General features: G+C 35.0%; 1 long non-coding RNA gene across 1 annotated transcript; it reads right to left on the bottom strand.

Moving 5' to 3' along the window:
• Positions 1-4,418: 4,418 nt before the first annotated feature.
• LOC138310945 (uncharacterized) lies at positions 4,419-6,288 on the bottom strand. The gene is made up of 3 exons (XR_011206496.1): positions 6,230-6,288; positions 5,716-5,808; positions 4,419-4,613 (listed from the first exon to the last, which is right to left on the bottom strand). It is a non-coding gene; the product is annotated as an uncharacterized lncRNA (long non-coding RNA).
• Positions 6,289-12,122: the final 5,834 nt, after the last annotated feature.

Raw genomic sequence — 12,122 nt, forward strand, 5'->3', positions numbered from 1 at the left:
TATTCTGCTACTGTACATCAATACTAAACCAAATAATGACACAACATCGCAATAATTCCCATAGCATATAGACTTATATCTTAATTCCATTTTGATATGTTCAGTGCATTTTTCTTTGAAATTAACATCCCATAATCAATTTTTCTTGTACTGTAAAAAATCCAATCTTTGTGTAATTAATTTATATTTCTCTACCTTGACAGTATTTGAGATTAGAATAATTATAACGATAACACCGTTATTTTATTATTATTATTGTAAATCTTATAAGAAGTCTAATTGACGTCTGTGCGGCCACTATACCAATTTATCTTGTAAATACTGAAAGAGAACAATCATACATATAAACAAGAGGCCCAGAGGGCCTCTATCGCTCACCTGGTTGGTAATTATGCTAAGTAATTTTCTGAATACTGCAGGTTCATTGTTTCTTTTTCTCTACCTCCAAGGATGTTTCTGACCAAATTTGGTTACAATCCCTGCAGAACTCAATGACTAGTAGCAATTAAAAAAAAATATCCCTATCTCTCCTATTTGGCCCCGCCCCTCCAGTCCCCCGCGGTTCACAACCCATTTATACAACCTCTGTCCCCTTTTCCCCAAGGATGGTTCTTGCTAAATTTGGTTAGAATCTATGTAGAACTATATGACTAGTAGCGATTTAAAGGATTAACCTCTATTTCATCCACTGGGCCTGGCCCCTCCTGCCCCACGGGGTCAGAGCCAAAATTCATTCAAGCTCTATTCCCCTTCCCCCAAGGATGTTTTTGGTCAAATTTGGTTAGAATATGTGCAGAACTCAATGACTAGTAGCGATTTAAAGGATTAACCTCTATTTCCCCTATTGGGCCCTGCCCCCAGGGGGTCAGAGCCAAAATTTATACAAGCTCTGTTCCCCTTCCCCAAGGATGTTTCTGGTCAAATTTGGTTACATCCCATGCAGAACTCTATGACTATAGTAGTGATTTACATGTGGATTTCCTTAGAAAATCATGTGTTTATTTTTTTAATACCCATAGAGTATTGGTACTTTTTAAAATGGGCATGAACAGAACAAAACGGGTAATAATACTATGTTGGTACCGAGTACTTGGGTATCCAATCCTAATCATTGGTTAGGTATTTTGAAAAATAAGACGGATCAAGAGTGGTAGCATATAGCTATAGGCCTAGCTAATTGTACACAAACAAGAATGATCTGGTTTTGTCTTTTAAGAAGAAATCTTTTTTATCGTGTTCTTGAATAATATAAAAACAAAAACTTTAAAAGCATCATCGGATTCATCTACAGTATAACTTGTCTAAACCGGATGTGAACGGGACCAGTCTATTTGTTCAGTTTATACAGGTGTCCGGTTTATAGAGGAGAGAACCTTATCACAATATGTTCACATGGAAATCATCAGAAGATTTTTTTTATTACAGTACAAACATTTATTCACACATATGTACATGGTAGAACACAGAATTCCATTCTACGTTTTCTTGGTTTCTGAGGTGTACATGTACGATCCATTTCTCTCGGTGTGCTACATTCAAATGAACTCTCAGAAGTTATGTGTATGTTTTATTGTTAGAATCGACCGTGAAAAGTATTCACAAATACAATGTACATGTAACAGAACCGTCGAACAAAAAGTGATAAGTTGTCACTATCTAGCCCTTAGTATACCGGTACAGGTAAATCCCCTTAGGTGCTTCATGATCAGTCCCATGTTGTGAAAACATTGTTGCCGGTTTGCAAGTTAATTTTCCAAAGAAAAGTATAGCAATATTACCTAGACAGTTCCGGATTTCAGAGTAGACAGGTTCGGGATTATGCAGGTTTTAGGTACTATAGTTTATTAAGAAATTTGCCGGGACCAAACAAATTAATCGATATAGACAAGTTTCCGGTTTATACAGGGTTCGGTCTAGACAAGTTATACTGTATTAAAAGGGGAGTATATATAGCTCATATAGAACAATTTAATTTACCAAGAACAAAGAATTTGGCAGTCTAGAACATTCCCAAACCAGGTGGTTGGTTAAGCCTGGGAACGGATTACAGAGGGGTTCACTGTACATAAGTTGTACAACATTTGATAAAGAAAATATTAAAACAATTGATCATTGATTGGATATAGACGAAACATGATGAAGTCCAATCATTAAATTTCCTTCCTTGAATATAAAACATCTTTTTGAAACACTAATGTAACCTTATACTGAAAATATTTCTGTATATTACAATCCTGAGTACTAATTTTTATTTCTTCAAAGGAATATTGGTATCGGCAGGTCAAATTATCTATGTAGTTTGTATGCTTACATGTACATGTACGTAAACTGTACATGTATTTTTAAATGTAGCCCAGAATGATAGATGCAAAATTCATTTTACATCAATGTATATAAACCTAGTTGCCATATATTTAAACTAAAAATTCTTGATGGTAACCTAAGCTTTCCGTTTACATGACCCATGACCGCACTGTGGTGTGGGGTGCACAAAATTTTCCCCTGGGCATATATGCAAAGAAATTTTAGTGACTTGTTTTGGGTACTTTCACCAAATTCTTATTAATAGTTCATTATCTTCTTTACTTTCAGTGAATCGTTTACGAGGTACTGCAATACCGTCAATTCCGAATGAAGTTACAATGACCTGGCTTGAAATGGACGTCAATTACATGTCAGCATAACTAGATTGGTGAGGATCCGGATGAGTTGCTAGGATATATATATGATGTTGAGAGTTACTCTGCTATTATTGGTGAAAAATAGAAATTTTATTTTCTTATAGACTATTTGGTCACACATCATAGAAATCTTCATACTCCATTGTAGGGCTGGGTATTGGAAGGTCTAAAATGATACGATACCTATTGAAAATACACTGAAACAATACACGATACGTATTGACGATATACTGGACCTCTTTTTTCAAATTCAGTTGACCATTGTGTTTTGAATATTGTGACGATAAAAGACAATTTTTATAAAACATTCTATAACCTGGCAAAAACCTACCAATCATTTGATTTGGTTCACCATCTGTGTTGATTTATTTCTGTCAATTCGTATTCTTAGCTATGAAAAGACATTTCTAATCCATCTAGGTGACACAGATGTTTTAAACACTTCCTTTTGATTGAAATGCTCTTACTTGAATGATGTTTAAGAATAAATTTTGTTTGAAATTTCCGCTTTCTATAATAAGACAGTAGGTTGAGTTGTTAAAATGATACAGCGATATACAGCATGTTTGTGTATCGATATTTGATACGCTTCTGAAAACCGATACGTACCGGTAAATCAATATATTGATCCAGTCCTACACCATTGAGGCTTTGACATATATATTACAAGCACAATATGAAACAATTGCAAGCATTCATAATTATAAGTGAGAGCTCGAGCTTCACCTTGTAACAACAGGCTCCAAGTTGTTTCCCTTATGTTACTTATATTAAAAAAAATTAATTAAGTTTGTTTCTAGAAATCTAGACCTCAGGTTTATGATACAACTTTGTCATCTTTCTTATCTTTCAATGAAGATCTGTCTTGTAGTTTAGAATTGATTGAAATCTAAACTTCAATAGAAATACATTTTCCAATGTTTCATAATATTTTCTGCATTTTTCTTTTTGATGTACAGGTGTTTTATCTCCTGATAGTTGGCTACATCTGGAAGACGTGAATGAGACTGATAAAACTCCTTTTCCCATGTTTTGATTTCTTCCTTTGTACAAGAATGGGCCTTCAGTATTATGGTTTGTATAAGTGCCTCAGCTTTGTCATATGAATTCTGGAAGCTTTGATCCCCGTGGCAAAATAGCAGTCTGTGATATTTTTTGAATTCTTCAAATTCTCTACAAATATCATCAGCACCAAGTATTTCCCTAATCTTCTTGACGATGTTGTCTGAAAGAAGATGATGGTCATATGTAGTTTCAATTTGAATATAGATTCAGATATCTGTTTGTGCAACAGATTTATTTACTGTTTTAATAGTTATAGTGCAAATCAATTCTACATTAAGGGAACACCATATTTTCAGACTCCTCAGAAGCTTTTTATGTACTTGACAATATATTTGTACCTTGCCCGAAGCTCAAATAACTTCTTACCTTGAGTTATAGCACGTTTCCCTTTATATCGCACATTTTCTTTCTCAGTGTTGTCTGTAGACAATGTTGGATAGCATTTTTTGACTAGAATGTAAGAAACGAATGGTATGAATAATAGTTTTCCTATGTTGATATGCAATTCATTTGTACTAAACCATAGTAGGATATATATATAAATATGTCAAAACATTTATCAGAACTTTGATGATGTTGTTTGGTCTGATACTAGTTTACTGGCTTGATATAGAATCGTATATTAATCTTGTATGAAGGATACTTTTGATTTGAAAAATTGTAATTTCCTCTTGAATATATTCCATAAAATATATTTATGGATTAAACTGGTCATAATTGCTTTTACATAACAGGACTTGCCTGATACTTGTGATGTAAAGAGTTGTCGTTTTGCTTTTTTGTAGGGATGGAATCGATCTGTAAAGGACTCCAATCTACCACAGACTCCTTCTACCTTGTCTGCCTGAATTCTACTATCACCCAGAGCTAAAATAAGCAAGAAATTATGTAATTTGATAAGTAGTTTCAATTTATTGGTGAAACTTGAAAACTACAATTAAGAGTTAATATGATAATTTCTGTAATCCGTCTGTCTGTTCATAATTGGTTTCTTGAAATTTCTTCAAAAACCAAAATTTATGTCTATTGATTTGAAATATTTAATTAATAGTATGTACCATATTCACCACAGCTAGTACCTCTCCCTCAATTAGCAATCCTCCTCTCGTCTGGAGGTGTCGATGTTATATAAATAGGCTCCATCTTAACAATTCTTATATGCTGTCTTTACTGCGGTATGGGACAACAAAGCCCTTTTTGACAGTTTAGAAGTGAACTGATTCATTGTGATACATATCGAATAACTGCACATTCCTCATAATACAATATTACTTTATACATCAATATTTTATTGATATGATATGACTATTTTGTCAATTACTTGAATCATATGCTAAATCAGGGATCACAAAATCTTGCCACAATTTGGCTGTCATGTTTTAAAACAAAGTGCAAGAACCAAAAAGAAGTTGTAAAAAAAATTACAAAATTATTCACTCATTTAAGAATTCAAATTTCTTGAGAAAGTTTTTTTAATGAAAATACATTCAAAACAAGTATCATATCAAAAGGAATTGTTTTGTGAGGCCACCTGATGTCTTAAGTCCTTTAAAAACAATTGTGAATTTCATGGCCCTGGTTTTCTCGGATCGATTTTACCATGGGGAGAGGGTAAAATTTATAATTTTTATCGGGGAACCAGATGGACATTATTTGCTCATTTTTCGTAGGAAACAAATCAAACTTGGTTAGAATCATTAGCCAGAGATAACATTTTTTGTCATCTGTATGACTACAGGTGTGACTTTGGAGACCATTAAGGCCCTTGTGCCTCTTGTTATATTATTTTTCCATCTTGATCTAGATTTCTAATGATGTCTTGTTCAACGTATCAATGCCAAAGTATACATGCATGTATTGATGATATTTGGCATTGAAATGGATAGTCAAAGTTTGTACTTGAGTCAAAATTGATTGATTTTCAAGTTCACAGTTATGCTATAATAAAACAACAGCATAGTGCACTTACATGTAAAGTTTCTTTTAGGAAGTTCATTTTGATGGTTTGTGTCTGTAACATATTTTCTTTTCTTACAGTGTGGAGAGTTTCCCAAAGAATCACCTGAAACAGTATGAAACAGTATGAATAAGAAGAAAGTAAGTAAATTTAATTTCAAAATAAAAACAGACGCTCCTATTTCAGGCATAACTAAGTCTATTCAAACTCGTGGCAAAGTTTTCTTTTATACCTCGCTAGTTCATCTCTTGACTTTTTGACTGGTTTAATAATATTACAATGTATTATTATTATTTGAGTCAGACTTCAGAACAAATTTATGACACTTGTCATTTTGAATATTGATAGTTTGAAGTCCATTTCTCCTCTTTCTAAAACATTCTGTAAAAATAAGATTAATAATTTTTGGTTCATTCTTGCTTATCGTATTGATGATACTTTAATCTATGAATAATAAAACCCCTTCATTTTCTGATAGAATAAAAATAGTCTTGTCAGGCAATCTTTGAATTTCACATGAAGTTACCTTGGTCTTGATAATCCATGTTCTTGTGTTCATCTGTCATTCTTTCCATGATGTTCTTTGATCTCTGAAAAAGCATTTTTTTCAAAAACATATTTATGAAACTTATGACCTATTACTGCACACACGTGTGTCATTTTCAATTCATGGCAGGGAATATATACAATGATAAACTAGATCATTTGTCTCTTGGTATTTGCATTGCCATTCTATTCTATTTACATTTAACAGAAACCAGAGTTCACAGAAATAGTTAGTTTTCTAATTACTTTTAATTAGGCAGTTAAACAGGCCTCATTTGCCTTAACAAAATTGGCTCACTAGAAGAAATGCTTGTTCATGTTTCAACTAACCTTCATGGCATAGTATGGCATCCCTGATTTCACTAAGTTGGGCTTTACATGTGACATTGTGTCCAGGACTTAAACGATTATTTTCTGTCGCTGTAAGGAATAAAACATGTAATGTTATTTATATCCAGTTTAATTATGACCATTAATCCAACATGTCTAATGCCCTATCATGACAGGGGAAGAGCAGGTATAGTGTCGTATATATCAATCCCAAACTATCCCGACATGTCCTTTGTGGGGTATTTGGTATATTCTGGAAAACAGAAACCGTTTAGGGTTATTTTTTCATTGTTAGTTTGATTCCCATTTAGAGCATTTTCCAGGTTTCTGCTGGACACTGGTTCTTCTCTAGGTACTCAGTCTTTCATCCATCTCCTAAGCCAGCATGTCCTTAAAGACTCTAACCATTTATATGACTTTAAACCAGACTAACTTTGTTGGAGCATGATCCATATCAAAAGTGTTACCCGTACCTATCCTGCTAGTGTTTGAATATTAGCAGATTTTCTGCCACACAATATAAAAATGGTTGATTTTAAATAGAGAAAATGCATCATGGTGTCTTAATTAGGATACTCAGATGATTTATTTCCAAACTAAACTTCAAAGCTTTGTATTGCATCTCCAACCTCTTATGTATGACCGTGTTTGTGTCATCATTGCAAGGGCTTGCAGGAATTCTCTCTGAAATTGATAATAATTTTTGAAACGTTACAATTTTGGCAAAGTCATAGATTTTTCTAGATTTTTCTAGAAGGAGGAGGGGTTGTTGTAATGTGAGAAATAAACAAATTTAGATAGTTGGACACCATTTAACAATCCTTTATAAGAATACTTTAATTTTCAAATTAGGGGCCGCGTTAGCCGAGTGATTAAGAAGTCCTGACATATTACCACAGCCCTCCACCTCTGGGATTTGGGTTTGAATCCCATGTGGGGTATTTGCTAGGTACTGATCGCTGGTCGGTGGTTTTTCTCCAAGTATTCTGGCTTTCCTCCACCAACAAACCTGTTACATCCTTACATGACCCTGGCTGTTAATAGGACATTAAACTATTAAAACCAAAACCAAACTATCAAACTAACCTCCATTGTTCTCCATTGTATCTCCACTATGTAGTATGATGGTGCTTGTGTCTTCATGGCAAGGTCTTGCAGGAATTCTCTCCGTCTCTGAAATAGATAATATTTTTTGAAGCGTTACAATTTTGACCCAGACATGGATTTGTCTAGAATGTTCTCCATTGCATCTCCAAATTCTTGTAGTATGATGGTGCTTGTGTCTTCATTGCAAGGGCTTGCAGGATTTCTCTCTGTCTGTGAAATAGATAATAATTTTTGAAACATTACAATATTGACTAAGATATGGATTTAACTAGATGAGTGGGGCAGGGGTGGAGGGGTGTTGTAACTAGGGCGTTGTTATGAGACTAATGACATTTGACATCATATGACGTCACATCTTATAAAGGAAAAAATGATATGTTCACTTCAGTCTAAGGCTTTGGCATTACTGAATGATGTTTTATAACAATTTATCATGATGTGTACCGTTAATAATATTATGATATAAAATAATTTGATTTTTCTATTAAATGACGTAAAATATAAGTTGATACCTGGTCTTGGCAAGTTGATCACTCTGTTGTTTACTCTCACCTTTTTTGCTGGCAGTTCCAGTTTTCCCGCACAAGCTGACTCCAGGCATTGGCTCCAACATTGAGAAAGATGTTCTTTTTCTTTTTTTAGGCTTGTTGAGATGAAACTTTCAACTTATGGGCCTGATTCTTTATACTTGGACTGTGTTGGACCATCAAGGAATTCAATTCAACTTCCACGGAACTGCCACCATGTTCCCTTTCCACGAAGAAGGAAATCAGAAATTCTTTCAAGATGGCTTTGGAATAAACTTGTATTGTCGGTTATGGATTTGGAGAAAACAGTGTTTCCAAAAGCTGGTAGAAGGCAGCTTGTTTGGATATTGCTGAATCCTGATGATTGAATGACTGGTTTGGCTGATGTTTCCTTGCTCGGTTGCGTAGAATTGCATTTCCAATGATGTTCGAAGGATGCTGGTTACTTGTTGTTTTGGTGAGAGTTCGAATTTCACCAAACATTCTTTCCTCCTTCTCTGCTAGAATGCTTCTAAGACAGACAACTCTGTACATTTCTGCAGTATGACAAGTTATCGAATGGAAGTGGCTCCCGAAGAATCGTCGCTTTGACATCTTTTTGATATTGCAAAAGACACTTCTACATAAGACAAAAAACTTGAATGACAGATTGTAGAGTCTCAAGACTTGCCGTTCAGTTGTCATGACTTCATATGATTCTAGAGAAGTTGTAACTGATTGTGCTGGGTGGAGTGCTAATAAAGCAGGTGGTCTTGCTATTCCATGCAAAGTGGTGTTCAATGTTTACTGAAGGTCCTGCCTGTTGTCTGATTCAGGGAAAATCCTTCGCGCATCCAACTCCTTTATGATGTCTTCTTTCCTGAGGCATAGGAAAGGATTCAAATTTCCATTATTCATCTTCTGCCAAAGAGTGCCAGCAGTCACAAGCTTTCTCCGTTCCTCAAGTGACATCGTGTGAACTAGTGAATAGCAATTCTGGATATTTCCAAAGTTTTCCGCGTGAACGCCACACAAACAAGGATAATTTCCACCCCTTTGTTGGCCAGATTCAAACTGACGAGCAGGTCCATCACCGAAAAAAAATCCTACAAACATCACAGACGGGAATACCTGCTGGTGTTTGGATGGGTTCTATCATATGATGAATATCGTTTAATCTCTTCCTCTGTATACATCACATGATCCGCGTCGCTGCTGCCAGACCGCCCTAAAAGGTAGAGCTGCGCTACTTCAACCATACTTTGTACGTCACTACTCTTGCACCCAGGATGTTTTGACTTGTATTCCTCGTCTGTGAGGAAGCAAGAAGTGTTGTATAGAGCACACACCATGATAAGAAAATGGGAATGATTAGCAATGTCACTGTGGTCATGCCAAATTTTCCAGTGCCTGGTTCTTTCCAGTTTTTTCAACAAAGTGCGTTGGTCTTCAGTGGATAAATTTTGATAAGAAATTTCACAACTCATTCTCTTAAAACGATGCTGAATTTCATCCTGGCTAAGATTGGCGTGATGGTCATCTGAGAAAGATCTATATATTCCTAAGTCGTTGTGCCTTTTCAGTTCCATATGACGAATGTTTGTCAAGGATATTTTCCTTGCATGAATTGTGATGTTTTTAGAAACCATAGTGCCGTCCATTTGCAAAACTTGAGTCTCGAAGACCTTTGGAGCAACTAACTCGCCCATGTCAAGCTCTCCATTGGCTACCATTTCTTTAATAGATCTTCTGATGTTTTTAGATGTTGGTGGAGATGGCAGTGAGAAGTTGAAAATCTTTTTCTTTCGTCTTCGAATGCGACGAGGATAGTCACGCCCAGAAACAGCACGGTCTGTGTTAAAACTGTCCACAGGGATACCGTTTGCCTCTGCGAACAGCTTGAGAACTTGGCCGCCATTAGCCGGAGTTTCACCTTTTTCATTCTGTACATCATACTGCTTAGCCAGAGCAGACCAGTTGATAGTTGAGCCCTTTTCCTTATTATGAACTTCTAGTATGAACAACAATTTATTAAAATGGTATGACGAAAATTTACCGATAGCTGTGCGTTTATTGCAGGCTCCGTCATTTTCCTTTTTTAATCGTTTTTCCACTTTCTCTTTACATTTGTCTGATTTTTCATAATACGTGTTGAGACGTGTTCTTTCATACTGCGAAAATGATGTTCCACTGGCAAGGAAATTTATGACATTGTCCTCGTTGTCACCATAGGCAACAGTGCATGATTTCCGTAAGTTATCTTTCACATGTTGTTGTTTTTGTTGCTTTTTCTCATTTTCGGTTTGTTTAACTTGAACGTTCAAGCTTGAAACTTTTGTAATTACAACATCAAATGAAGTATCGAATTGTTTGTCAAATGCTGGCTTTATTGCATTGATTATATGTGTGGCAGCAACAAATGGATTGATTTCTGAATTAGGTGAGGCAGCTGTAGAAGTAGAATTTAAAGAACTGCTTAAACTCTCGCACACATTATAAAGATCTATATTTGTTTTTGGGTTTTTCTGAAGAAGTCTATTGAAAGTGTGATCAGTGTCAATACACTCGCGACAGTCATTCAACACATGTTGTTTTTTTCTAGAAAAGACATTTTGTTGGAAAAAAGATTGTAGTGAATAATGTTTTAAGAATGCGTTTTTCTCTCCAGTTTTGTTTGAGTTAATCCAATTTCCATCTTTTGATATAGCTGTCTGTATCCTTGGTAGAACTGATCTAAACTTAGCGTATGTGATATGAAGCTTTGGATAATTTGCTACAAAACGTTGATAAATTTCATGTCTCTTTTGAATGCCCAAATCATTGTCATAAACTGGAGTAGGCTTAGATGCTTCATTCTCTGTATTTCTACAATTTGTTGCATTTGAATTGTCAAACCACTCTACACAAGTATTATCTTTTGAAGATCTAGAGATAAAAACCTTAGAAAAATTGCAGATTCATGTTGGAAATTTACCGTCATGTTGTTCGTTATAGGTAGTGCCGCCAGAAACTTTCTTCTTGTAGGAGTTATCTCCCTTGGTTATCTTTCACTATTATTGTTATCTTTCCCGATGTTTGTTGTAATTTATTTGTATCTTGAAAAGTGGAAATGGGAACTTTGAGATAAACGTAATAATTTTATATTACTATTGCTATATATTTCATTTATAAATGCTGATTGTGTTTGCAGTTTATTTTGTTGTGTGCAGCTCCAGGTGGCACTGCCGTTTTTATGTGCACATAAATTTAAGAAAATAAAAACACAGGCTCATTTTGCATTTTGTTATTTTTATTGATTTAATTAAAAAGAATATTGATGAAAACATGTCGCTTATTATTTTTAAATGTTAATCTGGTTAGTTACATATTGGAATAAAACGTGTTGTCCATGGTAACCAAACAAACAGCATTGTAAGCAGCAACACAGAAGAGTTCCTCATGAATATTCAATGATTACAGGCTGTGCATTAACACGGCTATGAATAATTGTTTTGTGGAGGCCTTTCTCGAAACTTTCAATGAATAATGCTCATACATATTTAATAAATGTATAAATATGTAATTGGAAATGTGTGTGCATCATGGTTTATAAATGCATTTCACTTTAAATGGATCATAGTTTATGTAGCCTTGCACAAGCCCGCACGGAGTAATTGTCATAATCTTGCAACAAAATTATATACTAAAAAAGAATCACCCAGTAGTATATTTTGATTATTATTTTCTTTGCAACTGTGAAGTTTTTTTGAGGAAATTCCAACGAGAAAGGCTTCCACGAGCCTGACTGCATTAACGGTCCTATTTAAATAGGTCACGTGACCCGCAGGTGAGACGCCGTAATGTCGAAATGTCCACGTGGAAGATTAATTGATGTTCTAGTGGTATCCATACGCAACTTTTATCTAAATGGTCGGAAAAGACCTCAAAATT

Source organism: Argopecten irradians, chromosome 16 (genome assembly GCF_041381155.1).
Source record: "Argopecten irradians isolate NY chromosome 16, Ai_NY, whole genome shotgun sequence".
NCBI classification, from domain to species: Eukaryota; Metazoa; Mollusca; class Bivalvia; order Pectinida; family Pectinidae; genus Argopecten; species Argopecten irradians.